This window comes from Diabrotica virgifera, chromosome 2 (genome assembly GCF_917563875.1).
Source record: "Diabrotica virgifera virgifera chromosome 2, PGI_DIABVI_V3a".
Taxonomy (NCBI): Eukaryota; Metazoa; Arthropoda; class Insecta; order Coleoptera; family Chrysomelidae; genus Diabrotica; species Diabrotica virgifera.
The window spans coordinates 50,117,316-50,145,200 of record NC_065444.1 but is presented as its reverse complement, the minus strand read 5'-3'; the positions used below and the strand labels follow the sequence as shown (position 1 = coordinate 50,145,200).

Genomic DNA, 27,885 nt, shown 5'->3' with positions numbered 1-27,885 from the left:
AGGTAAAAAGAGTTTGTTTTTTTGGTGCATGCTCAAATCAGTGTATTCAACTTGAAATAACAGAGAAACGGTCGATTTTAGGTGTATAATGCTATCAATACCTTTTATTGTGCTTGAGAAGTCCTTTTAAATGTGCAATATTAAATGTCGATTACCTTAAAACTAAGCGACATATGCTGCAAAAAAATGATGACTAACGAATTTTAAGAAAAAAATTGAGAAGTATATATTATAACCTCTCATCCACAAGAATTTAAATGCATCGTTTTCCTTCTACAATGCATTTTACTACAGTGTTATTTTTATGTTCAAAAAGTTGAGCGGGTTTAAAATGAATGGTTTTTGAAAAAAATAAGATCAAATTATAGAGCGCATATTTAAATTTTCTTAAAAATCTTCCTTTTTCTCCATGTAACTTGAAAATGATAAGTGATACTGTTATAAGAAATAAAATTAAAATGTTTATCTTGAAGAAACCTAAATTTTTGTATGGCATCTTTTTTTGGCATCTCTTATCATTTTCGAGTTACATGGAGAAATAAGAAGATTTTTAAGAAAATTTAAAAATGCGCTCAATAATTTGATCTTATTTTTTTCAAAAACCATTCACTTTAAACTCGCCCAACTTTTTGAACATAAAAAGAACACTATAGTAACATGTATTGTAGAAGGAAAACGATGCATTTAAATTCTTATGGATGAGGGGTTAAATAAACTTCTCATTTTATTCTTAAAATACGTTAGTCATCAAATTTTTTACAGTTTATCTCGCATAGTTTGAATGTAATCGACATTTAATATTGCTTAATTTATAGGTCTTTTTAAGCACAACAAAAGTTATTGGTAGCATTATACACCTAAAATCGACCGTTTCTCTGTTATTTCAAGTTAAATACAATGATTGGATCATGCACCAAGAAAACAAGTTTTTTTCACTTACCATATCTCTTTTTGTGTTATAACTAGAAGATTCATAAAGGAAAGAATCTCTTTGTTATTTTATAAGCTACAAAAATGTTTAATGTAGTTTTTTTAGTTAGATGCATAGTTTTTAAGGTATTCGCAAAAAACCGTTTGAAAAGGTGTTACATTTCAATGAAAATGGCCAATTTTCAACCATGAATAACTCAAAAAGTATTGAGTTTTCGAAAAAAAATTATAGAACAGTTTTTGCTTAGTATTAGGTTCTCTAGCAACTTCCGTAGTTATTTAAGCAAAAAATTTTCCACCCCCGAGAAGGGGTGGGAACCTCCCCAACACAAAAGCACACATCGGCATAGGGTAGACTTTGTTTCTTGGGCTATTCTCTACTTACTGTAAAAATATCACGTAAATCGATGTAGTAGGATGGAATTCAGAGCCACATACCCTCATTGACTGCCCGATTTCAGTTTTTCGATCTAATCTTTTTTTTAATCGGATGTTCATTTCGCGAAATATTCGACCATCCCGCTACTTTTGGGTATAATTTTAAACACATCTAAAAATATCGTTTTTTTTTTTGTTAATTGTTAATTGTTAAATAATTCAGTATTTCGGTGTTATCGTTTGAATGTTATAAGTGTGTCTGCCATGACGAATCCTTTTTGTCATAAAACATTTTTAATAAGCAATCACCGAGTAATAAAATTTCACTAATTAAATGTACTCGTTCGGTAGTGAAATAACAGTTACAATAATTATATACAGTCCTTACTTGTGTCATACAACTAAATAAATTTCACTTGAACATTTGAATGGCTTATATGTATTTTAACATCATAGGAGTATTTTTTTTAGCTTAAATGTCTCAACAACTAAGGACATTGGCATGGTACAGTTGATTTCGCAATCAGGTTATAGTGTAATGCGTAGTGTGTGTGTTGAGTAAATGTCGTGTTACTTAGTAAAGCCGACTTATTTGTATTTACAAAGAGACGATAATTGTATCCCAACGCCTCCGATCCCTCCGTTGAGTACCTATCTCACAATGATAGAAATTATTTTCACTTTAATTAATTTTTAAATGAAAAATTCCCTTTCTAGCTGGAATTCGAACTCACAACCCTTAGATCCAAAGGTAGGCTGTCTTATCACTGAGCCACAAGGAGTAACTTAAATTTATTGGAAATCGTTTTTTGTTTTACGAAGATGATCAGTTTTTGTTGTTCTCATTTATGCTAGACCAACTACCTACTTCGATCCCTCTAATAACAAAAAATCGATAAGTAACATTAGCAAGCATACCGTTTTAATTTAAATATATTTACTGTTAGGCCTGGATCCCACGGACCAAAAAAATTTATTAATAGTAAGCTGCAAAATTTGTTAATATAGCTTAACGGTATCTAGTCGGACAAACTTTGATGTACGGGAACACTGTAACAGGGTAAGCTTTAATTATGGGACGGGTTACAGGTTTCGAACGTCAGACTACGAAAACGTCCCATGTATTTTGCCGGACAGAACTTCCAATTGATTTGTTACCCTTTCATTAAACTCTCATGCAAAAATCAGATTGCTATTTAACACCAGTATAATTCCTGTCATTTGACATGTTCTACGTATCGGAGTTATTAAAATGCCCAACATATTTGTCGGACAAACATTTTTTCATATAATATCAGTGGCGGCCGGTGAGGTAGTGCCATGGAGCCATGGCACTACCTTATTTTTATACAGAAACATATATATTTTTTTATCTTTAGACCGTTTTAATGCCCGTTCATTTTTTTGTGCGTATTTCTTTCCTCTTTATAAATTATATAAAATCTGGCAACGGTGTAGTGTAATGCAACCCTCGCCACTCACAGCGTACGGGATGATCGTGCCAAAATCTTAGATGACTCTACTGTAAAGGGAAAAATTTTACGGGCATTCTATGTAAGTGACAGAGATAGAGCTATATTGCACTTTTAATACACGTTTAAATGAGACTATTCGTGCCTGGCTCGACAAGGAAGATCTAATATTTTTGACTATGATCATAGTGAATAGTGGATCGTAGATCCAAAATGATTCTCGTACAGGGTGTACATTATATTTTCGAGTTTATTTACGCGCTTATGATAGTCTAATTAAACACAATGAACAAGAAGTGGATAAGAATCGATGTTTTGAATCAAATTAAAAATTATATCTATATGGTTTTGTGGAGCTTTCGAGTTAGTTTTGAGAAATCACGACGAAAAGGAAAATTCAGAAAATAGAGGCATCTTTATGGAACTGTTCAATGTTAGCCGAATTAGACAACGACTTAGGTTCATATTCATAGTTCCAAATCTTTTAAAAGTATGTACACTTCGCGTCATATAAAACTGGTACACTTTTTTTTCCCAATGTAAACCTGTGTTCAGACTGACAATTATTGTTCGTGAATCACTTCGTTGTTGCCATCACAAATAACGGAATTGCACTAAATCTAAATACAAAAAAATAACGTTTAAAATGTATATTTCTAATTGTAATACATATATTTAAATTCCATACTTGTTCACTGTAAAAGTTATTCATTATATATTAATTTCAAATTAAATTTTTAATTTTTCCAGTGTGTTTTATTTATTCTACACAACTTAATGCAGTTTTGTCCTACAATTTACGAGAAACCAATCACACCTTTCGATTTGACATTAAACATAATAATTTAAAGTCATGTCAAGATTTATATCTATCATTATTTCTGAATTGAAATATTTTCATAAATTATAATAAAACACGAATCAATGTATGGATACTTAATTGAGATGACGGAAAATTACCATTGTTTTAGTTTTTAGTATATTAAAAAATGCGGTCTGTCGCTCAGCCCCGTTTTTACCTAGTTTGATATAATATTTTCGTTGAACTGGCAACGTTGCCCTAGAAATTAGAATGACACTTGTGACAAGATCAACTTACACAACTTGAAAAACACGATTTTCGGTTATAAGAGTTGTACCAGTTTTTTTTGACGCGAAGTGTACCTACCTCAAAACAACAAAAAATGAACTCCTTCAGTGCATGTTAGATGTTTATCACGAGGAAATAAGGAAAGAAATTGAAAATTATCTTTGTGTTGCAGTGATTGCCGATGAAACGACAGACGTCGCGTCGGTCGCTGGTGAATTTCAGTTATAGTATTCCAATATTTGTGTAAAAGGCGACAAGTTGAGAGATTTTGGAGATTTTACTTGCTGGACGGACATGATGTCAAATAATCAATCACTGAATGCATTTTAAATGTTTAAATTTCTTGACACCCCAGAAATGGTATAAACCTACATAATGTAAAAGTATCCGTACCTATTATACCTTTTTTGACAATATCGTGAACCGTCACTAAAAATTTAGGCAGGCAGCTGTCCGAATTCTGGCACTACCTACTTAAAGTGATACGAGCCGCCACTGTATAATACAGAGAGAGTCTGTAAAGTGGAATAAATTCAATATCTCAAATACTAATTGTTTTTTTGGAAAATGCTCAGACCCGTCGATTAGTATTTTAAATTGTCCTTTTTGACATTCAATAAAAATGTATACAGGGTGTCCCAATTTAGAGATATGACGTCATTGTCGATTTTCTTAAATGGCAACACTGTCATTTTGATAGCTAATTTGATAGGGTTTGTAAAGTTATACATAACTGCAAAATATCAAATTTTTATTCTCTACCATTTACAAGATAATAGAAAATAACAAAGTTATATCTGTAATTTGGAATATATTCAATAATTAAAATACTAACTGTTTTTTTGAAAAATGCTCAGACCCGTCGATTAGTATATCAAATTGTCATTTTTGACATATAATAATAATGTATACAGGGTGTCCCAATTTAGAGATAAGACGTCATCGTTGATTTTCTTAAATGGCAACACTATCATTTTGATAGCTATTTTGATAGCGTGTGTAAAGTTATACACATCTGAAAAATTTCAAAATTTTATTCCCTACCATTTACAAGATAATAAAAAATAACAAAGTTATGAAGAACAAGAAGTAATCAAATAATAATTGAATTTATTTATTTCAATTAAGCAAATGCTCATAACGTTGCCCATTGACAATTTGACAATAATTGAGGGCAACATTATGAGTTTTTGCTTAATTTATTGAAATAATTAAATTCAATTATTAGTTGATTACTTCTTTTTCATAACTTTGTTATTTTTTATTATCTTGTAAATGGTAGGGAATAAAATTTTGAAATTTTTCAGATGTGTATAACTTTACACACGCTATCAAAATAGCTATCAAAATGACAGTGTTGCCATTTAAGAAAATCAACGATGACGTCATATCTCTAAATTGGGACACCCTGTATATATTATTATTATATGTCAAAAAGGACAATTTGATTTACTAATCGACGGGTCTGAGCATTTTTCAAAAAAACAGTTAGTATTTTAATTATTGAATATATTCCAAATTACAGATATAACTTTGTTATTTTCTATTATCTTGTAAATGGTAGAGAATAAAAATTTGATATTTTGCAGTTATGTATAACTTTACAAACCCTATCAAATTAGCTATCAAAATGACAGTGTTGCCATTTAAGAAAATCGACGATGACGTCATATCTCTAAATTGGGACACCCTGTATACATTATTATTGAATGTCAAAAAGGACAATTTGAAATACTAATCGACGGGTCTGAGCATTTTCCAAAAAAACAATTAGTATTTGAGATATTGAATTTATTCCACTTTACAGACTCTCTCTGTATATAAAGTTTGTTATTGAATAAACTTAAAAGAACCTGCTAGTTTTCACAGCCATAAACATGTCACTCATGTCAGGATGACGCGTTCCACAATTAAAATCACGTTCCATAATTAAAACTTCCCCTGTTCCAGTGTTCCCATACATCAAAGTTTGTCCGACTAGACACCGTTAAGCTATTAACAAATTTTCAGCTTGCTAATAATAAACTTTGTTTTGGTACGCGGGATCCAGGCCTATGTATAAAAAACTTGTCCTATACATAAATTGTGATGCAGTTTTTATTTATAAATATTTATTAGTTAGGATTAATATCTTTGCATGCATAAAAATTGATTATAACCGGATGTAATTGGATGAAACATGCAAGCAATAACGAATTTTTGGTATTTTTATTGCGATGGTACAATTCACCAAAATAATACCAAGATTTACCAAGTTGTTAACCCTTCAGAGGGCGAAATAAAATTACACAAATACACGGGTAAAGCCTGATAAAACCAAAATGAAAAATTTCTGAAAAGAAAATGAAATAAGTTTGTGTAAACTACATATATATTTGTTGTGTATTTCTATAATAGTAGCGATTCTTCTTCTTTTCGTGTCCTTTAAGGACATTGGCGATCATAATGGCCCATATTACTCTATCTGTAGCGGTTCTATTGTTGTTTTTCTACTGCTTTAAAATTTTCAGCTAGGACGTGCGTCGTCTGCCCGGTCCTCTCTTTCCTTCCACTTTCCCTTGTATAACTAATCGCTCAACTCATATTTTGCATTACTAAAGAAGTAAAAACCTTCCCTTGTAGATTATATATAATTTATTTAAATTTTTCTTCTAAAATAGATCCAAGTTGGACTCAAAGTGGGTACATCACTAGTACCTACATTACAAACCAACGGCGGATCCAGCAACCTTGCAAGGTGGGGGCAATGAAATAAAAAATTTCTCGTCACTGGCGTACGCAGGACTCTTTTTCGGGATGATCTGTTATTTTATTCTTCTTCATGTAAGTATCATATCCTTTTAGAGAGGTGGTTACGGTCATAGCTATCTTAATTTTATTCACTGCCACCCTAATCAATCATGAAGTTCTTCTTCGCCCTGGACTGCGTTTGCCTGCTATTTTTGTAGCAACCTATATTTGGGACCTCTCATTACATGTCCGAAATACTCCAGTTTTCTCTTCTTGATGCTTTTTATAATCGCAGTAGTCTTGCTGAGACGTTCTAGTATTGTGGAGTTTTGAATCTTCTCGTCCCAAGAAACTCTTAAAATTATTCTATAGCACCACATCTCGAGAGCCTCAGGGCGATTTAGATCGACTTAGTTCACAGTTCAAGACTCGACACCATACAGTAAGACCGAGAAACGTAGGTCCTTAATGCCAATTTTCTGTTACATGACACTTTGGACATCCTTCTAAAAGTGGCTCTTATTCGGGCTCTTTGTTTTAGAATTACAATTTTATAAAATAAGATAGTTTTTGTTTTTCAAAATGTATTAAAAGTAACGAAAATGAATAATTTTCCTACTTCATGATGCTGTGCGCAGCCCACAGCGTCTATTGGAAACCACCGGCTTACTTTATTGCAGTCGACAATACAAACATTTCTAGAAAACAAATTACCATAACATAGCAGCGGCAATTACTATTTTTATCTGGACTGGCATTGAATTGAATAGATGGTAGGTAATAAACAGATTTTTTGTGGGAATTTTTCATTTGTTATGTTCCAAAGACTTTTTAATAATTTTCGATTCCAAGGAATTCTGCCATATTTAGGTATGTTACAGTTATTCAGTTATCAACAGGACACAAAACTCACTATTTTTTTTCAACCGTAGGTAATCTCTTTCTTAAAAAAAGTGTCAGTAGACACCAGGCGAGGTCTCAAGGAGGGGGCAATTGACCCCATTGACCCCCCTTGGATCCGCGCCTGTTACAAACAAACGTTTTCGGACTAATCAGTCCAACCAGGTTAAAGCCTAAAATAAGTAAACCACTGTATAAAAATGACACAAGTTGAAATTTTGACTGTTAAAAAAGTAAGAAAAATTAAGACATGTGGTTACTTACTGCAGATCCAAAGCAGTGTAAACTAGCTACTGAGATAGGTCGAATGACCTTACCAATATAAAATATTTAAAATATTAGCCATCTCGGCTACATCGAGAGCGACAATAAGTCTATGTTAAAAGAATAAGGTATATTTAAACCAAACGGAGTCTTCATCTTGGCTTCAAACTACATGGTTATGTTGAAGACAGTAGGAAAGAGACTGATTGAAATTTGACATTGAAAGATTATTGACAAGACCTTCTAGGTAGGGGATTTTATGAGTGTAAATGTGTGTATTTTTGTGTGTGTATTTTTCAGTTCTTAGAGACATTAAATCGTAAGAGACATTAAAACCTAATATAAGTTTACTATACCATAACTCAAAGAAGATTTTGGAAGAAAAAATAGACATACTTTTAAAATTTAAATTAAGCCATTATTGTCCAAGGAATGAAAAAATAAGTTAAATTTTTTTTAAATTAGTTTGTTTTTAAATCCGTGTAAATACTAGTTGCTTAAAACCATAAATTAATGCCGGTTCTATATTGCTAACTGGGCAGTAATAGACAATATCGAAAATAAAGGGTACCTACTAATAGTATCATCCCACCAGACCAGGGGTACTGTACTATTCTTTTAATTCGTTAGAGTAAAGAATTTGGGACTGGATTGTTACTAATTGATTGTTAAGTATAGTAGGTACTTCCTCTTTATTTTTATTTAATTTCACACAATAAGTTACAACCTTATGATTCACCAAGAATTTATTGGCCGTTAGTTGAGCATTTTAAAAGTTTGGCCTATACATTTTTTGTTTTTTGTAGTACCTACATAGTTAACTTGAATTTATAAAATAATACATTCTTAGACAGGAGTAATGCATTATTTAAAAAAAAATGAAGAAAAAGATCTTCTGTGTAAAAGGTATATTAGTTTGAAAACCCCAATAAAGGGCTACATTAAAATACAGAACCTTTTCGCTCTAAAGAGAGCATCATCAGTGTTCTAAGCCTAAAATAAGTACAACCATAATTAGTGAATACAAGAGTAAAAAATTTTTTAAAGGATGACCAAGATAAAAAATTAGGTTATACTTACAAGCTCTACATGCTAAGCCACCAAAAATACATGGGTTAAAACCCTTAAAATGCCGACCAAAGGTCGTACATTGATTTATTAAACCCTGGCGATGGGTGAAATTTAAAGGGTATAGCTCAAGGCACCATATGATTACACCACAAGCATGTGGGTGGTTGAGTTGATTTCTCTGTCTTCACAAAGAGAAAGGTAAAAGCCAACTGATTACAGGTGATAGGTGTGAAAGCGTTTCTGACTAATGACAGTAGAGACAGAAAGTGTAACACGAAGTTGTGTGAACTGATATGTAGTTTGGTACACTAGCCAAAAATTTATTAAATTTTATTTGTGGTAAAATTCAATAATAACAACCAACATCGTGTGCTAGGACTACAAGTATTCCACATTAAGCTGAAAAGAACAATATACAGAGTGAAGTTAACGTTATTTAAAAATGAATTGTCAACAGGGTTCAAATGAGTGTATTACTAACGATAGGCAACCAACCATACATGCGATGAATTTAAAATATTATTTTGTTTTAATAGTTGAAAAAGGATAATTTGCCCATATGCTAAAATGCATTTAGGGCAGAGAAAATAAGTAGATTTTTTAAACTATTAAAAATGATAAGGGCAATGTCTAGGTTGAAGTTTTTATTCTTATAAACATGTAGTCACTTAACATCCAGCATAAGACGATTGATGTACCTGACTGAATGAAATGAAAAGGCGATAAAAGTATTACTACTAGTGGTAGGACTATGAGGCAAGGGCTCCGTATGTCTGATATTTTAATATTAATATGGAGGATGAATTAATGTACCTTACATTGTTACAAAATATATTACCATCCCCACTAAATAAAAAGAAAAGACATTTGACGAAAAATAATTGAAGGAGAAATAAAGTTGATTGTGAAATTCATCTGAAGATTAAAGATACATAGATAAAACAGCTAATATTTAATCGATATTTATGCAAGATTTATTTTATCGAAAAAGATTTTGAAGTAGGACAAAAAAGAAAACGATCAAGAAATTGTCTGAAATAGTAATAAGAATGCCTTATTATCAAAACGTTATCTTGAAAGTGGAAGAAAGAATTGGTGAAAAATAATAAACAGACCAAGTAAAACCTTACTTACTTATAAGCCGCTCTAGTACCTAATGGCGTCATAATAAGTGGAGTAATCAGATGTTTCCATGTCTTTCGGTCAGTGGTCAGTAGCTAGTCTCTCGGACTCTCTCTACCCAATATATCTTTTTGCGAAGGCTTTCCAAATATCTCCGTTCCATGTTCTTGCTGGTCTGCATCTTCATCGTTTTTTATCTGGTGTAGCTTTCCATACCTTACAGTTCTACATTCACTCATTCTCTGAATATGGCCGCAACATGTAACTGTTTCGTTTCAAGTTTTTCTAAGGTCATTCCGATACCGCACCTTTCACGTATTACTTCGTTTCTTATACGATCACGTCTGGTCACCCCGGTTATCCCTCGCAGATATCGCATTTCACATGCTTGAATTTTATTTCGAATTTGGTCGTCCACTCTCCAAGTTTCACTACCGTAGAGTAGCACAGGCTCGTATACAGTTTTAAATACTTTAGTTTTTGTTTTAAGGGGTAGGTGCAAAATTTCGGCTACAATGCTTTTTAAATGCATTTATTTTTTTCGAATCCTATGGTCTATTAATGGTCTCATTATTTAGCTTTATATTTATTTTTTCTTGAGTTTTCGATATAACTAAAGCTTCTATCTTTTCAATATTTATTTTCATTCCGAATATCTTAAGAGGAAACAGTAGCGATCAACAGGTAGCGAAAACGCGTTCCAAGATTGCGGCTGTAATTTTGAATATCTTTTCGAGATATTTGGCACACGTATTCGTAATATAATAAAGAATGGCGGTACAAAAAAATACACTTTCTTCAAATAAACTTTTTTATCCGATGCCTAGATTTTGTGTCCTTTTGGAACTGCTAAATTTTTTTATTTCATTAGGAGTTCCAAAATGACACAAAATCTAGGCATCGGATAAAAAAGTTTATTTGAAGAAAGTGTATCTTTTTGTTCTTCTTAATGGCGGTACAGGCTCGTTTTTTTAATATTGTATTTAATTACAGAGTAATTTCCACATATTAATATATTTTTCAAATTGGTCTCTGTACCGCCATTCTTTATTATATTACGAATACGTGTGCCAAATATCTCGAAAAAATATTCAAAATTATAGCCGCAATCTTGGAACGCGTTTTGGCTACCTGTTGATCGCTACTGTATCACCTTAAAAGCTTCATTCCAAATATTCACATTCATTTGCAAGTCTTCTTCTGATTTCAGATCATCGACATATAGGTAGTATACCTACCAACTCTGACACGTATACTTGTCGAAGTTCATACATCTCAACCCTAGTTCTACTTACCCTTACATTCTTTTAAAATTTCGTTCATTAGAGTGATGAATATCTAAGGAATTAGGACACCACCTTGTCTGACACCTACCAGCCGTTGTGTAGAATTCTAGAGATGAACGATTGTTCGTTCTTACATTATTATATATACATTTATTTCTTCGTTTACTCTTTATTGCTTGAATTAGCTTGAGTTTCGCATTTCTAAGGTTACCAAGTAAAATATTCAAGAAAAATATTCAATTGTTTATACAAAAACCTAATTAAATACCTACTCAGAGCCGACAAAAACATCTTCAATATAATCGATCTCCCCAAACATGTAATTTCTTTCTCCGAAATAATTAGTTGTTGACTTTGGAAGATTAAAAAAACTGACCCAAATTTACCTCTAATTGTCCACATACCTTTCGAGATAGTTTATCATTTTGACAGCGAGCCCAACTTCCCGACGCCATTAAGAATTCTTTACAATTAGACCTGTCGCTAAAGGACCCTAACTCAGGCAAATTTTTAAGTTAAGAGCGCTACAATGTTGCCGGATTCCCGAGTTGCTCGTAACTCATCACGCACTTTGTTTTCCAAAATTTTTGGGTACATTTTGGGGAAGTACAACTTTTATTTTTTAGAAAAACAATATACCTACAGCATGATAGCAAAAGTATAAAATAAATTCATGATTTCAGGAACAGACGACTTTTAAAACAATCTTAAAAAACATCCATTTTAATGTTTGAGTTGCCATCAATTGCTAGATGTATATGTGTTGGACATTACGTCATCAGTATTGGCGTAATGACGTAACCGACGGTTTTTTAAAATACAATCCACAGAACACTTCATTTTAAAGATCTTCTAATCGTCTAATCTGCTTTGCAACGATGTGTTATGCGAATATTGATGTTTACAGGGTTAACCAAAATTATGTACTTAGTGAAGTACAGTGGAACCCCGATAAGTCGGCCCCCGATAACCCGGAAGTCACGCTATCCCGGAACATTTCAACAATAAAAATGTATGTAATATAATATTTGAGAGATAATGGGTATTTGTGTAAATTGAACTATACGATAGTAAAAATGACTCATGGCACATGGCGGCAGAGCGACGTCCATTGTCTCGGATTATCGGAAACAACAGGCACCTGTTATTCCTTTATTTATTTCAAACTGTTTTAGTATTGTTTAAAAAAACTATTTAAAAAATTAGTTTTTAAACAATGGTCTTAGTCTCCACTGTTCTTAAATTACATAACATCGTTCCGATTGTGACCCTATTGTGTGTAGTACAGTCGTATTTCAATTATAACGGAGTTTATATGTAAGTATACCGTATTTTATTAATTTTTACCATATTCTCCGGCTATCCCGGATTTTCGATAACCCGGATCGGCCGTGTATGATGCCAAAATATGGAATAAATTCATTATTTCAGAAACAGAGAACTTAAAAAAATTTAAAACTCATCAATCTTAATGTTTGAGTGTCCATTAATTGCTATATTGTGGGTTGGACATTACCTCATCAGTCTTGGCGTAATGACGTAATCGACAATTTTTTTTAAACAAACCGAGGTAACTGGATACCTCGTTTGAAAAGTCCCCTAATCGGATTTGTTACGATGCAATTATTTGAATTTTTAATTCTACAAGGTTCACCAAAACTGTTGGTTTCTTATTTCAATTAACTGATAATAAATGTTAAGTAATATACATTAAAGAAAAAATATAAGGATTATTGCAATTTTGACGACCTTTAGCAATGATCCAATTAGAGAGACGGGTAGTAAATTCTTTCCTAACGTAATTTAGTTTAGTGAATGAGTATTTGCTGTAATTCCATTTTGCTTAATGAAGTACAAAATTTTGGTCAACTCTGTAGACATAATAGGTTTGTTCGTAGTACGATCCAATCGATCAGCAACCGTTGCCAACCATCAGACGCATGCGCAGTTAACAGTTAGTGCTGCGCAGTTAACAGTTCGAGTTCGTAGACTACGAACGCGCTTGCGTCTGACGGTTGGCAACGGTTGCTGATCGTTCTACAAACAAACCTAATAACTCGAATTAAATATACATCGTTGCAAAGTCGATTAGAAGACCTTACGGTTTGTATTTAAAAGAAATCGGTATTGGTATCCAGAGTTCGCTACATTCAATTGATGGGTTTGCTACATTTTTTTTTCTCACTAAGTAAGATGAAGGCAGCTTTAGGTTTAGATTTTTTCTTTAGCTTTGCTTTCTTTATGTTTTCTTCCTGCTGTTGGTTTAGCACTCATGTTTTTTCTATATTAATCACATTTGTTAATGTAAGGATTTTGTGTAAAGGACCCGGCAGAAACCTCATGGAAAATGGCTCTCTGTCAAATGCTCTGAAACTTTGGGTTCTGGTAGTCCTTGATGTGTAGAACAAAAGACTCAATGGGCGCATAGCTCCAAAAAATCATGGTTTTAAGATGTAAGCCTCTGAAGTAATAGGTACAGTGAGGACGTTTGAGTTGGAATAAATTCATTTTCTCGAGAATCGGCGACTCTGGAGATAAATTACAAATCAGGTCGATTTTTATTTTTAAATTACAATTTTTTGGCATATATATCATACTAGTGACGTCATCCAGCTGGGCGTGATGGCGCAATCGATGATTTTTTTAAATCAGAATATATGATAGCTCATTTGAAAGGTTATTCAATTCTATATTCAATAATATAAACATTAACATATTTATTTATACAGGGTGCCTGAAATTAAATTAATGTGCCAAATAGAAGGATGTTATAATTTATTTAATTCGAAATACATTTTACTGTTATCCGAAAAAAGGAAAAAATGTTTATTTGATAAATAAATATTATTTTTCGCTTAAATTCAATATTAAAGCTGCCACCCACCTGCCTCTTGGCAGTTTGAACATTTAATTTAAGCGAAAAGCAATGTTAATTTTTCAAATTAACATTTTTTCTATTTTCTGACAGCAGTAAAATGTATTTCGAATTAAATAAATTATATACATTCTTCTTTTTGTCTCAATTAATTTAATTAAAAAAAAATTGGCAATCTATAAATAATTATGTTAATGTTTATATTAATGAATAGAGAATTATCTTTCAAATCAAAACTGCCGTTTTGGAATCATGTGAGCGTGCAGAAGACACGAATGATACAATTACAAGTTTTTCACGAATTATCAGAATGATAAAAGAACAGTTCAAACTATTGAAATCATTAAATTTGGTAATCTGGGAACAAATAGCCAAATTAATATCTACGGAAATTCATCAACCAGCCTGATAAAATTGTCAAATCAAATTCATTTTAATGATTGTAATATTAAAAATATAAATGTATCAACAAAATATATAGTAGGTATTTTACACTACTCGTATTTCACTGCCGTTATGATGCTAGTATTCTATTCATTCCGCATAGGCCCTACGACCTACTCATAATGGGTATCATTAAATTATCGTTGCATTTGTATAATAGATTCTATTGTAGTGGTCTTAATATGTGTATATTTTTATAGCACATTATTTCTGTTTATCAAAGTCCGAAAATTGTAAAATCAGTTAGTAATTCACATTTCAATTTGTTTAATCGAATTTTTAATTTACCAAAAAATTTTTCAACAAAGATATTAAGTAATTATTGTTATCATCTATTTCTTCACTGCCCATCTATATCGTGGTATGGATAGCATTGTCTATTGTTTTATTAAATAAAGTATGTACATACTACATATATAAATTGTATTCTATATTCATAAATTATTTCACGGGCAAGCAATATTCAGAGAAGAAGAGTTTAAAATAAGATTTCTATTACAAGCGATATAACAGATTTCTTAATATCACTTGAACACCATGTATATCACAAAATACATAGGTACTTAACTTTTTTTCAGTTTTTTGCTCTCTTTATTTTTTTTTTCAGATTAAATTAAACGAAAATATTGCTCTCGCAAGTGCTCAATTTAAATTAACTTCAAACACTTCCAGTGAAAAAAGTAATTAAAACCGGATAAGAATACATTAAAAGATATCCCTGACAGATTTATAATCTCGCTGATGGAACAGTTGGCAACAGCGTATGGACCATATTTTGATAAACACCCAACAACCATCCTTTTCCCTATCTCTACAACAAAAGCGATCAACATCCTCTAGGCAATTGGCCGAGGCCCCCCCACCCAGATGTTATCCGGCTCACCCTTAATGGTCCTTCGAGGTTTATACTTATCTCTCAATACCACCACCGACCCCCTCCCCTCCCATAGCTCCGATCACTATGGAGCGGTAAACCTCAAACAATTTAAAATTATGAATTAGTGGCTAGCTGATACTCAACTCAGAACAACATACCCAGTTTGAGTAATTAGTTTATTTCTTTTTAATAATGATCTTTGACACGCAATTTTACCGTACAGTGGTTCTTTAAGTTTTTGTTTTGTTTCTTTTCTAGTGTTTGTGAGTGTCGGTGTTTGGTTTGGTTCGCTGTGAGCTAGCAGATTGGTCATTCGGATTAAAAACGTAAGTATTATATAAAAAGATTATAAAAAATATGTCAAAGTAGTGCCAAAACTTTTGAGACAATAGACAATGAACTTCGCGCAGTGGTCAATATAATAACAGATATGACTTAACTATAAAAGTTTTTTGTAATAACTTTTGACACTTTTGTGCAGTACAATATAAAGTGCAAAATACACTTTTTTAAATTAACTTTCTGACGAACTACTATTTTTGTTAGGAATAAGTCATAAGTTAACTTTAAAATTAAGTTTATTTGATGTTTCTATTTCCACTTTGGGAATTATTCTCAAAATATGTATATTATAAATAAACAAATTTTATTGTTGTTGTTTCGTAAAAGAATCTTCATTGTCAACGCATTCATATCAATAATTAGACACATTATACATATTTAAGTAGATGACATTAAAGTGATATTACCAATATTTATGAATTGTGTTCCTGGGACGACTTTATTCGAAGATAGTTCATTCGATTACATGAAATCAACTTTTACTTAGAATACCTACCTGTCAGAAAAATCATAGCATGTGATATGTCTTTAAAAAGACAACCACAGGCAATGATGACAGTAAAAATCTCCTGTTAATGATCCCATAATAAAAGTAAATAATGAGGAAAAACCCAGGAAAAAGGTTTTATATCCTGACATGGTACCTAAGTATTTGGTCTTACTTTTAAGGTAGGTACCTACTCTCAAAATTAATACAAAACTCTGATTTTATTATGTACTTATATTATTTTAAAACAGAAATGATATTACATGCATAATTTATTTAGTATTTACTTCGAGAGTAAATTAAATAATGAAAGACCAAACACTTACCATGTCGGGAGAGTATCATGAATCATAAGATACTTTTCCTGATTTTGTCCTCATGATTTACTATGGGATCACTAACATAGTAACAAAGTTGAAATTGATTTCGTGTGATCCAATGAACTATCTTACAATAAAGTCATCTCAGGAACGCAATTCATAAATATTGCCGATATCATTTTAACGTAATTTACTTTAAAATGTATACCTAATATATGTCTGAATTGATGTCAGTATGGACAAGTCAGACAAACGACAAAATTAAATTATTATGAGGATTTTTTTACTAAGCAACAAGAACAAAATTTGTTTAATTAATTATTGTTTTATATTTTGAGACGATTTCCGAAGTGTAAATTGACTCAAAAACTCAATTTTATAGTGAAATTGTGGTTAATTTGCAACAAAAATAGTAATTTTCATTAAGGTGCCATAAAAACAGCTCTAGAACAATTTACTTTCAGATTTCAAACACCGGTATCAAAGTTTATTGTATAAATAAACTCTCATGCTGATGTTTAACAACAACAAATTAATCATTAAATTACCTTGATTTAACCTACTCGGTGTCCACGAAATTCAGAGCTATTCGGTGTTTTATTAAAATTGCTAAAAACTTTTCAAAAATGTTATCAAGGTCCCTTCATGGGACGACTTTATCTAAGTTTAGCTCATATGAATGTTCTTGATTGATACCTACCTAAATTTTCTGTTACATATACTGTTATGATCTACTTTTTATTACTTTTATATCAATTAGTCTTTATTTGATTACTCCAATTAATTATTTAATCAATTATCCAATTGTCGCAAATCATACAAAAAATTAAGAAAAAATCTCAGGGTGCCTTTTTATAATACAAAAAATATCTAAATTATATTATGTTATACTTATCTTCTCTCGTGGTTTCAGTATCTCTTAGTTGATTCTTATCGGAAGAAAAATAGGAAAGGGAAATAAATAGAAATATAAAATAAGCATACAGAAATATCTTTTATTATCAAAATCAATACTCTAAAAATCGATCAATTAAAACCTGTGGACATAGCTGTCCAAATGAAATTTTTACCACTTAAATTTATTCTAGTTCAAATAAAAATTTATCGGTTTGTTTCCGATGACTTTGATAAAACAAGCTAAACAAACAAATTTAGGTATTCTCAAAATTACTTACACTTCCCATTTAATTTTTGAAATATTGGAATCTTAATTCATATACTTTTACTCAAAATTTTAGTTTCCGAACATACAAATATCTTTCACATAAATTGACTGACATTTTGCTTCACTCACAATGATGTCTCCTCTTGACCCAAGCAGCTCTCCCTTGTTGACTATGTTAGGCTACCCATCAAAGCCCTCTCCGTTCTCAAGCTTCAATCCAGCAGTATACCAGCACAACTTCTCCAAAAAACAACGAGCCAGGCCTCTATTAACTAGTACTCGATTCAAACAACTCCAAAATTCTCTCCTCTCCTTCTCACAATAATACAGAAACAAAGAGGTATTTCTTCTCAATTTGTCTCTGTCTCTCGTTCCACTTTTCAGCTCCACTCTCCACTATCAAACAACCACTGGTACTTGCTTTTTAACTATCCACGAAAACTTTGACTACACATCCGGGATGCCGGTCACATAATAATCCCTCTTTCCAAAACTATCTGAAAATTCAACCTTCTCTCCTTCCCATTCCAAATTGCCAAACCAATCAGAGACATTTCTTCTTCCCCATTCTTTTTTTTTTCATTCGAAAAAACCCAATCATACTTTCAAAAATATTCCTACCATCATAATAATTACTTTCGGGAAATTCTACAAAATTTACTCGGGGTTAAACAAAAAGCGATTAAAATTCCAAACTTTCTTTTACATTATTTTCTAAAGATATCATTACCTGTGGCTTTTGGCCTCGTGCATAACAAAGCACCGTTATAATCTCCAAATACCCTGAACAATTATTGTCTATTCATATCACTATCTTTCCTTAAGTCTTTTATTTTTCAGGGAAAAAACTCATTAACGATAACCCACTTCTTAAAAACTAGTTATAATAAATAGTTACAAATCAATATACAGGGTGTATCAAATTTATGTGCCCGCGTAATATTAAAATTAATAAAGTTTTTATTCTATCTTTGATTGATAAATTAGTACACAATAATATACATATTTAGATAATTACGTTGGCGCACTGCTTCTTTGCTAAATTATTTTCTCTAATAAAAGAAAAACCTTGTGAAACCACTGTGAACCATCGGAAAAACCTCTTGAATAACTCCTCAAAATAAGTACATACGTATCGTACATAAAACAAGTAATATCAAACGACAAAATATTGAATCAAAGCATTCATAATATGAATGTGCAATACAATAATATTATTAGAATTATTATAGTTTAGAGTTAATACAATAATATTATTATGTTTGTATATAAAAATTGATGTAATTTGTTTATCATCATCATCCAGCCTTCTGCATCCAAAGTTGAACATAGGTCTCCCCTAATTTCTTCCAGTTTTGACGATCTTGGGCTTCTTGCAACCAATTCCCAGCAGTCATTTTGACGTCGTCTGTCGATTTAATTTATTAGATAAATATTAAACTAGTATCACTAGACTTTAGATGGTGTTTAGGTCTACGACTTAAATATAATTTATTTTTGGAAATTAACTCCAAATATACCTAATTAATATTTTTAATCTTAAGTCATTTTCAGTATTAAAATTTTTGAAAAATTGAACAATTTCTTTTGTGTTTTGTTAGATATTTTGAAATAAAATTCTTCTGTTTTAATTTTATTTGCATTAAAGAATGGGACCAAAAAGCCTGATAATCCCAATATGTATACAAAAAAGCAGTAGAGATCAACTACTATATCAACCATCGCACTGTAAGTCTAGCAGGAAGAACATTCAAAGTATATACAAGAATAATGGAATAAAGTCGAAGACAACTCATAGAACATAGACTCGAAGAAGAAACAGCAGACTACCTAGTTAGGGGAACTACTGATAATATGTTTACTTTAAGTTATATAGGAATAATACGCTAATAAGCCTTAGTGGTTGAAGCAAAACCATTTAAAAAACAGCGAATAGAGAAATAATTTACCGTGATATTTATTGATTTTTGATGGAATCGATAGAAAGATAATTTGGGACCGCCTAGGTCTCAAATTATAAACGTATGGGCAAAGGAAATAGACAATATGACGGTTGAAATAAAAACCGAAGAAGTAAAAATATACTGCAGAGGAGAGCAACTATAATATAAGAATACGTATTTAACATCGTGGTAAGAATAATTTTGACCGATAATACGAGATGACAAAAAAATAGATACAGAAATAAGGCAAAACCGTTGATTGTTTATAACTATTGTAAAAAAAAGACCCAAATATTTGTTATTGTGCCCAAAGTTGCTTATTGTGGTCAATTATCAATCCCTAAAAATTCCAGATCGATCTATCAATTAGTTTAAAAGTTATTCTATTTGTTTATCCCAAAGACCTTTCTTTGCAATAACATTAGTCAGAAAATAATGAAGATAGGGCAATTTTACGCATGTCATATAATTATTTAAGAGTTGAACTATCAATATGTATCAAGAAAGGTAAAAACACTCATTTTTACCAATGATTTTTAACGTCCTTGCAAGACGAAATAAAAATGTAGGGAGTGACCATAAAGAATATTTGATACGCTGATGATATAGTTCTTGTTGCAAGCTTTTATTTTCGGAAGTCCTTGGTCGTTATAACCGGTCCTTCTGCATTTACTTCGCTTTATTGCTCATCTTTCATTCGTGTAACCTTCTGCCTCAGGTTTTAGAGCTAACTACTATGTACTTACGTAGCCACGACCGACAACTTTACTCACCCTTCGAAGCACGGTGGCGTCTCAGTTAAATTACATAAAATTTTCGGGTGTCTGTGCTGGCACCGACCGCCGCGGCAGGCTCTATGGCTTGGTAAGCCAGTCCCTATCCACTGTGCTATGGCCGCGACGTATGTGTAACACTTCAATAACTGCTGCAAGGAACATGTGAGAATTAACATCAAGAAGTCAAATATCAAGGCCATAAGCAGATCATAAAACGTACAAATACCAATCATGACAAGACATCTCGTAACGCGACTGTCTGTAACCCCACAAAAGGTAACGGACAATTCGTAACGGCGCGCGACAATTCGTCACTAGAGATGCATCAAGTCAAACTAATTTGATTTTACTCAACAAACTTGACTTGACTTGAAAACCAAACCTTTTTTGTAAAAAAGTTTGACTTGACTTCGATATCTTTAGGTTTGACTTGAAATCAAACTTTTTCAAACAGTTTGAATATCATATTACGCAACGTGTTTATTGTCAATTCTAATTGAGAACCTTTTGTTTTGACTTATTTGGATAGGTCTGAACCTGTACACTGCTACTCCACAAATTAGTTATAGTTCATATTTAGAGGTATATACAGAGTCGGTATTTTCTTATCGATGGTATGGGCTTTTAATAAGAGCAACAAAGAGACATGCATTTATTATACATTTAAAACGGGTTAGAAGATATTGGGCGGCCGAAGTAGGAAGAGCCACCAAAAAATTTCGCGTTGTAGGTATGGCTTTGTCAGACAGCGTTGCCGAATTTGGAAATTATCAAAAGAAAATATTAAAGTAGAAAAAATAATATAGTTAACTTTTTGTAAACAGATATAATAAACAAATTATTTAAAAATAACAAAATATTGTTTTCAACCATTTTAACAAAATGTGAAAACGTTGAATTATAATTCAACGTTTATTTTTTTACTTATATTTTTCTTTTAAATAATTTGTTTAGTAGATGTACTTATTTGTTCACAAAAAATAATATAGGTACAGTAATGAGTGCGCTATTAAGAACCGGCAAAATAACGCAAAAGATGGAAAGCATAATACGTTGTGAAATAAAAAGAGATGAAACTAATAGAGATGTAAAATTATCGATAGGAACTTATAAATTTACATAACATTACATAGTTTCGCACCTTTAGACATATCTGAGGAGTATAACAAATCTAACCGTGACAGGAGAATTTTATAAAATTCTAAATGTTTTCTGTCACAGACGTCTAAAGGAGGGAAACTATGTAGGTACTTGATGTAATGTAAACTTATAGGTTCCTATCGATAATTTTACACATCTACTAGTTTCATCTCTTTTTATTTCACAACGTATTAAGTTTTCCATCTTTTGCGTTATTTGGCCGGTTATTAGCGCGCTCATCACTGTATTATTTTTTTTCTACTTTGATGGATAATTACGCATGTCTGTCTCTCTCAGAGACTTTGTAAACACAACTTTTCCGTCATTAGATAAGACAGGACAAATGAGCTGTCGAATGAAAGTTCATTACCCAACGATCTTATTAAGGTGAGAAATTTTACCTTGCACTTCCAGTTTTAGAGTTGAAACTTGAAGTACTATTTTAAAGTCGCCCAATAAATATTATAAACGACTTATTATTGGACGCGCTTTAGCAAGACGAAAACCATTATATTTTTCTGGCTTTGTGCAAGTCTGTCCGTCCGTCTGTCTATCGAATATAACTCCTACGTTATTAAAACACTCAACTCCGGTAGCAAGATAATATAGCAGGAGACCTGAAAGCTACGGGCGTGGAGAACTGGACAGAGATTGTCTAAGACAGAGAAGAGTGAAGGCATGCTGTCGAGTGGGCTAAAACCCACGAAGGGTTGTAACGCCACGTAGTACGTAGTAAGTATGAGGTGTCGAATTAAGGATGGTATTAAAGCTGAGAAATTGGACTTCACACTTCCGGTTGCAGAGTTGAAACTGGAAGTAGTGTTTTAAAGCCGCCGAAATAGTACAAGCGACATATTATTCGATGCGCTTTAGCAATACGAAGACAGGGTATCAAATTAGATCTTATAACCCAAAGATGGTATCAGTTGCAACCGGAAGTACTGTTTTAAAATCACCGAAATAGTACAATACATTTGTTTTCGTCTTGCTAAAGCGTGTTAAATAATACATTGCTTGTATTAATTCGGCGTCATTAAAACGGTACTCCCGGTTGTAACTCTATAAACGGAAGTCCGAGGTCAAATGTCTTACTTCTAATGCCATCTTTGGGTTATAAGCTCTCATTCGACACATCATTTGTCATTCTATTTTTTTGTCCGACTTGACTAATACCGGAAGCATCTTGCTACGGCGCGTCGAATAATATGTCGCTTGTACTATTTCGGCGACTTTAAAATAGTACTTGTGCGATCAAGTTTCTCACTTTAATAACATCCTTGGGTTAAGAGCTTTCACTCTTACACATCATTTGTCCTTCTGTCTGATCTTATGACGGAAAAGTTGTGTTTACAAAGTCTCTTGGACAGAAAAACTTGCATAATTAAAGTAGAAAACATATTATATTAATTTTTGTTAACAAATAGTGTAGGTACTAACCAAATTATTTAAAAGAAAAAATTAATAAAAATATAAACGTTGAAATATAATTCAACGTTTTCACATTTTTTAAAATTGGCGAAAACAATATTTTTTTACTTAAGTTTTTTTCTTTTAAATAATTTGTTTATTATATCTGTTTACAAAAAGTTAAATATATTATTTTTTCTATTATAATATTTTCTTTTGATAATTTCCAACTTTGGCAACACTGTCTGACAAAGCCATTACCTACGACTAGTGTTGCCAGGTCCGATTTGTTTTTAATCGGTACATAAGCAAAAACAAATCGGGATTTAGGGTTGTAGATCGGGACAAATAAACAACAATAGCCCAGTAAAAAAGTCGATACTTTTCGAGTAATGTTATCGAACAAAATATTCTTAGCAAAAATGTAGCTTTTAAAAAAGCAAAAAAATTGTATGTTCAGAAAGTCTATAAAACCAATAAAAGCAAAGTTGTAGCTCATCAAAAATACGTTCTTATTCGTCAAATTCCAAATAGAATTTTTCAACTTGAAATAACCAAAAAATTAAACAATTTTCGGACAAAACCTATTACATTTTTTAAAATGTTTATCTGTAAGTACATACGATCTGTAAGGTTTACCGTTGCTTAGTTTTGAAAAAAAGTGGTTTTATAGTAAAAAAAAAATTTCCTTAAATATTGGAAAATGCCCTTTTTCAAAATAACTTAAAAAGTATTAGGTGTACTAAAAATCTCAAGGAATAAAAAGTAGGTAGGTTTTGCTTTTATAAATATGATAGATTCATTTTGTTTTTCTGTAAGACAAAAATTGGCTAAAATATGGCTGTTCATATTTTGCATACACTCGTGATTAGTGACTCGTTCAGGCCCTTTCAATCATGTAAAAAATACATAAGTAAAGTAAATTGTTTGTAAAGCCGTAACGATTAATTTCATTTGGGGTGCTAAGTAGGGGGATATTTCACGGATTTTTTTACCAAAAAAAGAGTCAACTTGATTTTGAGCACAACTCGCTTAGTTTTGATGCTAGAAACTTTTTTAAAACATAAAAATAAAGCTTTATTAAAAAAGTTTTAATTGGTTTTTCCCGAAAAGTGCTTAATTTCGTGGTTATTTCACGTTGAAATATTTTATTGGAATTTGACGAATAAGAACGTATATTTCATGAGCTACAACTTTGCTTTTGTTGGGTCTATAGACTTTACGAGTTCACAATTTGTTTATATTATGCTACATTTTTGCTAAGAATATTTTTTTCAATCAAATACTTACTTTTTGATTTATTTGTGAAAATCGACCAAAAACGTGATTTTTTTGTCAAAAAATAAACATTTTCAATCGTAAATAACTCGAAAAGTATTAACTAAGTTAAAATTCTATAGAACTAAAATTGCTTAGAATTAGTCAATTTATCCATCTCCGGACTTATTTTAAACGCGCGGTTTTTCACCCTCATCTAGGGGTGACTGTCACCCCCCGAGTAAAAGCAACCAACGGCACAAGCCGTCCAAATTTTCATGCAATTCGGAGTTGATCCTGAAAATTACATGGTATCGCCGTATTTCCCGTTCATTTACTGGACTACAAGGTGTTTCTATAATATGTATTTAATCCTACATAATAATAATAATCAGACGAAATTACAAAAGAAAATCATAGCTTTTACCGCTTTTTCACAAGGAGTGCCTTGTTTTTATAACATAGTTATAAAATTCACTGCAAATCCTCCTGAAATTGGTTTTAGTGGGTGAAAATCGGGACATTTAGTGTCCCGATCAGGTACAAATCGGTACACGTCCCTGGACTCCTGAAAATCGGGACGTCCCGCGTAAATCGGGACACCTGGTAACGCTACCTACGACCCGCAATTTTTTGGTGACCCTTCCCAGTTCCGCCACGTTCGACCGTCCCACATCTTCTAACCCGTTTTAAATGTATAATAAATACATGTCTCTTTGTTGCTCTTATTAAATGCGCATACCATCGATAACAAAATACCGACTCTGTATATGCTTGGCTTGTTTGTTACGTTCGTTTTGAAGTGTGTACATACTTTGTGCGAAAATGTCTGAACCTTTTTCGGCCCAGAATACGTACCAGAACAAATTAAATCTGATTTTGAAGGAATTTACACGGCAAAAATTAAGAGAAAAAAATCTGTAGACGAAACAGAATTAAATAAGAAAAAGAAATATACTGATTTATTTGATATTGCGACAGGCAATTGCAAAAAAATGAAAATTGCAAAGTTCATATTACGTAAAAATAAAGAACAGTGTTATAAAATGACAAATAGTGGAACTAGTTCTTTAAAACGACATCAATCTGATGCAGTCACGAAAAATTCATTGAACCTACTCTGTCAAAATACAATTATATTTTGTTGTTCCTTCATATATTTCTGTTGAAGTAGATTAATTTACACTTGGTTTGATAAAAAAAAACCATCCGACGAATTTTGTGTTGTAATCTAGTACTCAAATAACAATATAAAAAAGTGAATAGAATGCATAAAATTACTAAGTAAATAGAATGCAACTACATTATAATATTATCGATAAAACGAAACTTGCTAGCAGTCAATGTTAGGCGTAAATAGATCATTTTCTTGAATTTACGACTTCTATTTTGACTTAATCGCTTCCCGTATCAAGATACTTTCATATGGGACTCATTGTATTTTTAATTTTGTTATCTTAATTAGCAACTAACATTTCTATCTCGACAAAAAAATATATCTACAAGTTAAATTACACTGGGGAACAATTTGAAACTCAATTTCTGCTGAGTTAGATTTTTTAGCTGTTTTCTATAGAATTAGACATGCTGCTTTCAAAACTGTTTTTAGTTTTCTTCTATCACGTCACGTTCGTTTTCTATGTGGGTGGTGGGAATGACGCTTCGATAACTGCAACTGGTCTAGACTTGCCTGTTCCTGTTCAGTTACGTCTGTTATACTTAGTTATACTGTGGTAAAACGTTGTGTGTCGGTTAGCAGCATTTAGTATTTCTTTACTAAAGTGTATAGAGTATAGAACTACTTGGTGTATTTGAACTGAAACGTTTCCTTATGGGTCTGCTACGTCTACTCCTACACGTCGTAAGTGCTAAAACAGCCCCCATTCGTTTTGTTATATATGTGGCAGTTTTACCATTCCCAGTCAAACGAAAAACATCACTACATTTGTCAGACAAGCATATTTTGCCTATTTTAAAGTGAAATTTGGTGATCAAGATAAAGCATGGGCACCTCATAAAGTGAGACAAGGCCACTCAATGGGCGCCTCAGTTTAAAAAGTTGACGTGATAGACAAAATCTGAGGTTATTCTCAGATTCAGACGCCAAAAATTAGTGAAAAGCAAGTGTCAGATCTAACTCAACAAAAAATGTGTTCCCCAGTGTTATTTTTCAAACTAGTTTGACAAACAGTTTGAATTTTCAAACCTGTAACCAACCATTGACTAGTTTGACTTGACTTGAATTATTTGTCAGAATGATTGACTTGAGTTTGACTTACTTAATGTTTGACTTAATTAAGTCAAACTCAAGTCAATTTCAAACATTCAAGTTAAACTTGTGCAACTCTGTTTGTCACTATACAGACATAATATTCGTAATGGTACAACTCGTGCTGTTCTATTTTTTCTTTTATAATAATTGTGAAAAAGATTCTTGTCATTGAAGGAATTACACTGATCCCTCTATAGTTGTGTTTGTTGACCTTTTGTCACCTTTTTTGAAAAAGGAGGAGATGTATTCTAGATTCCATTTATCTGGAATCCCATTCCCTGCTTCAGTTTTATTAAAAACACTCGTATAAATGATACGTTCCTTGCACCTCCATATTTCAGAAGTTCCATTTTTATGTTTTCTGGTCCTGGTGCTTTGCTATTTTTAGCTTTCTTTAGTGTTTTAGTTATATCTTTCTTTTCTTTTAGTTATAAATTTCGGCTACCTCCGTCATTAGTGTAGCAGAGTCTTGTGAGATATTACTTGTACACTCTGGTCTATTATTATTCTCCTACAATAATTTTGTGTAATAATGATTTGTCCAATCCTTCGAGGTAACTATCTCTATAACAATGAAAGAGATCTTATGTTCCATTTCAGTTCAGAGATTATCGAAATGAAACCAAACTGTGTGTCTATTTAAGTTAAGCAGAACTATAAAAAAAATTCGCGTATTGGATGATGTAGAGAAATGATCGGAATCAACTGAACCAACTACTCTCGTTGGATTTTTTTCCTAGACTAATGGACGGAATGTGACTGCATATTGTAGAGTTCCTTTCGTCTCCGTTATTCGTCGCCTCCTTGCCTTCTAAATGGTAAAAGACGGAGATTCAGGATGTACTCAGAAATTGGTTCCACAAGAGATTTTCAGATTTTTACTTCGCTTATTACTTCTGATGTTTTTTATTTATTTTTTTTTCATGCTTCTGTTATATGTATAAGTCCAGTCGGGTTAGACGAATAACAGTCCTAACCTTGCATTACGAGCTGCCCCAAATTTTATTTTTCTAATCTCTAGGGGGTCAATAAATAGTAGTGTAATTTTAAAATCTCAATAAATTGAATTATACCGTTGCGTTGGCCGCCATCTTAATTTTAAACGAGAACCGTTTTTGATCAATATCTCCGCCATTTTCAACTTTCCGACAAAAAGTATAAGAACTAAAATTATTGAAAATTATAATTTCTTTTGTTACAATTTATTCGTGCGGTCGATATTTTCCGAGTTATTGAGGGAAAATAGTGACAGTTAGAGCATAATTATTTAATTATCTCGTTTAATATTAGTTTTACAACAAATATGTACCTATACAAAAATGGAGAGAAATGTTGTA

General features: G+C 32.0%; 1 protein-coding gene across 1 annotated transcript in view; it reads left to right on the top strand.

Annotated features, from left to right (window-relative positions):
- LOC114327685 (homeotic protein antennapedia-like) overlaps window positions 1-27,885 on the top strand; it is a 1,165,466-nt gene that overhangs the window by 318,642 nt on the left and 818,939 nt on the right. Inside the window, exon 2 of the mRNA XM_028276375.2 lies at window positions 15,698-15,765. The gene's annotated coding sequence lies outside the window, so the exon portion shown is untranslated. The remainder of the gene's footprint in view (window positions 1-15,697; window positions 15,766-27,885) is intronic.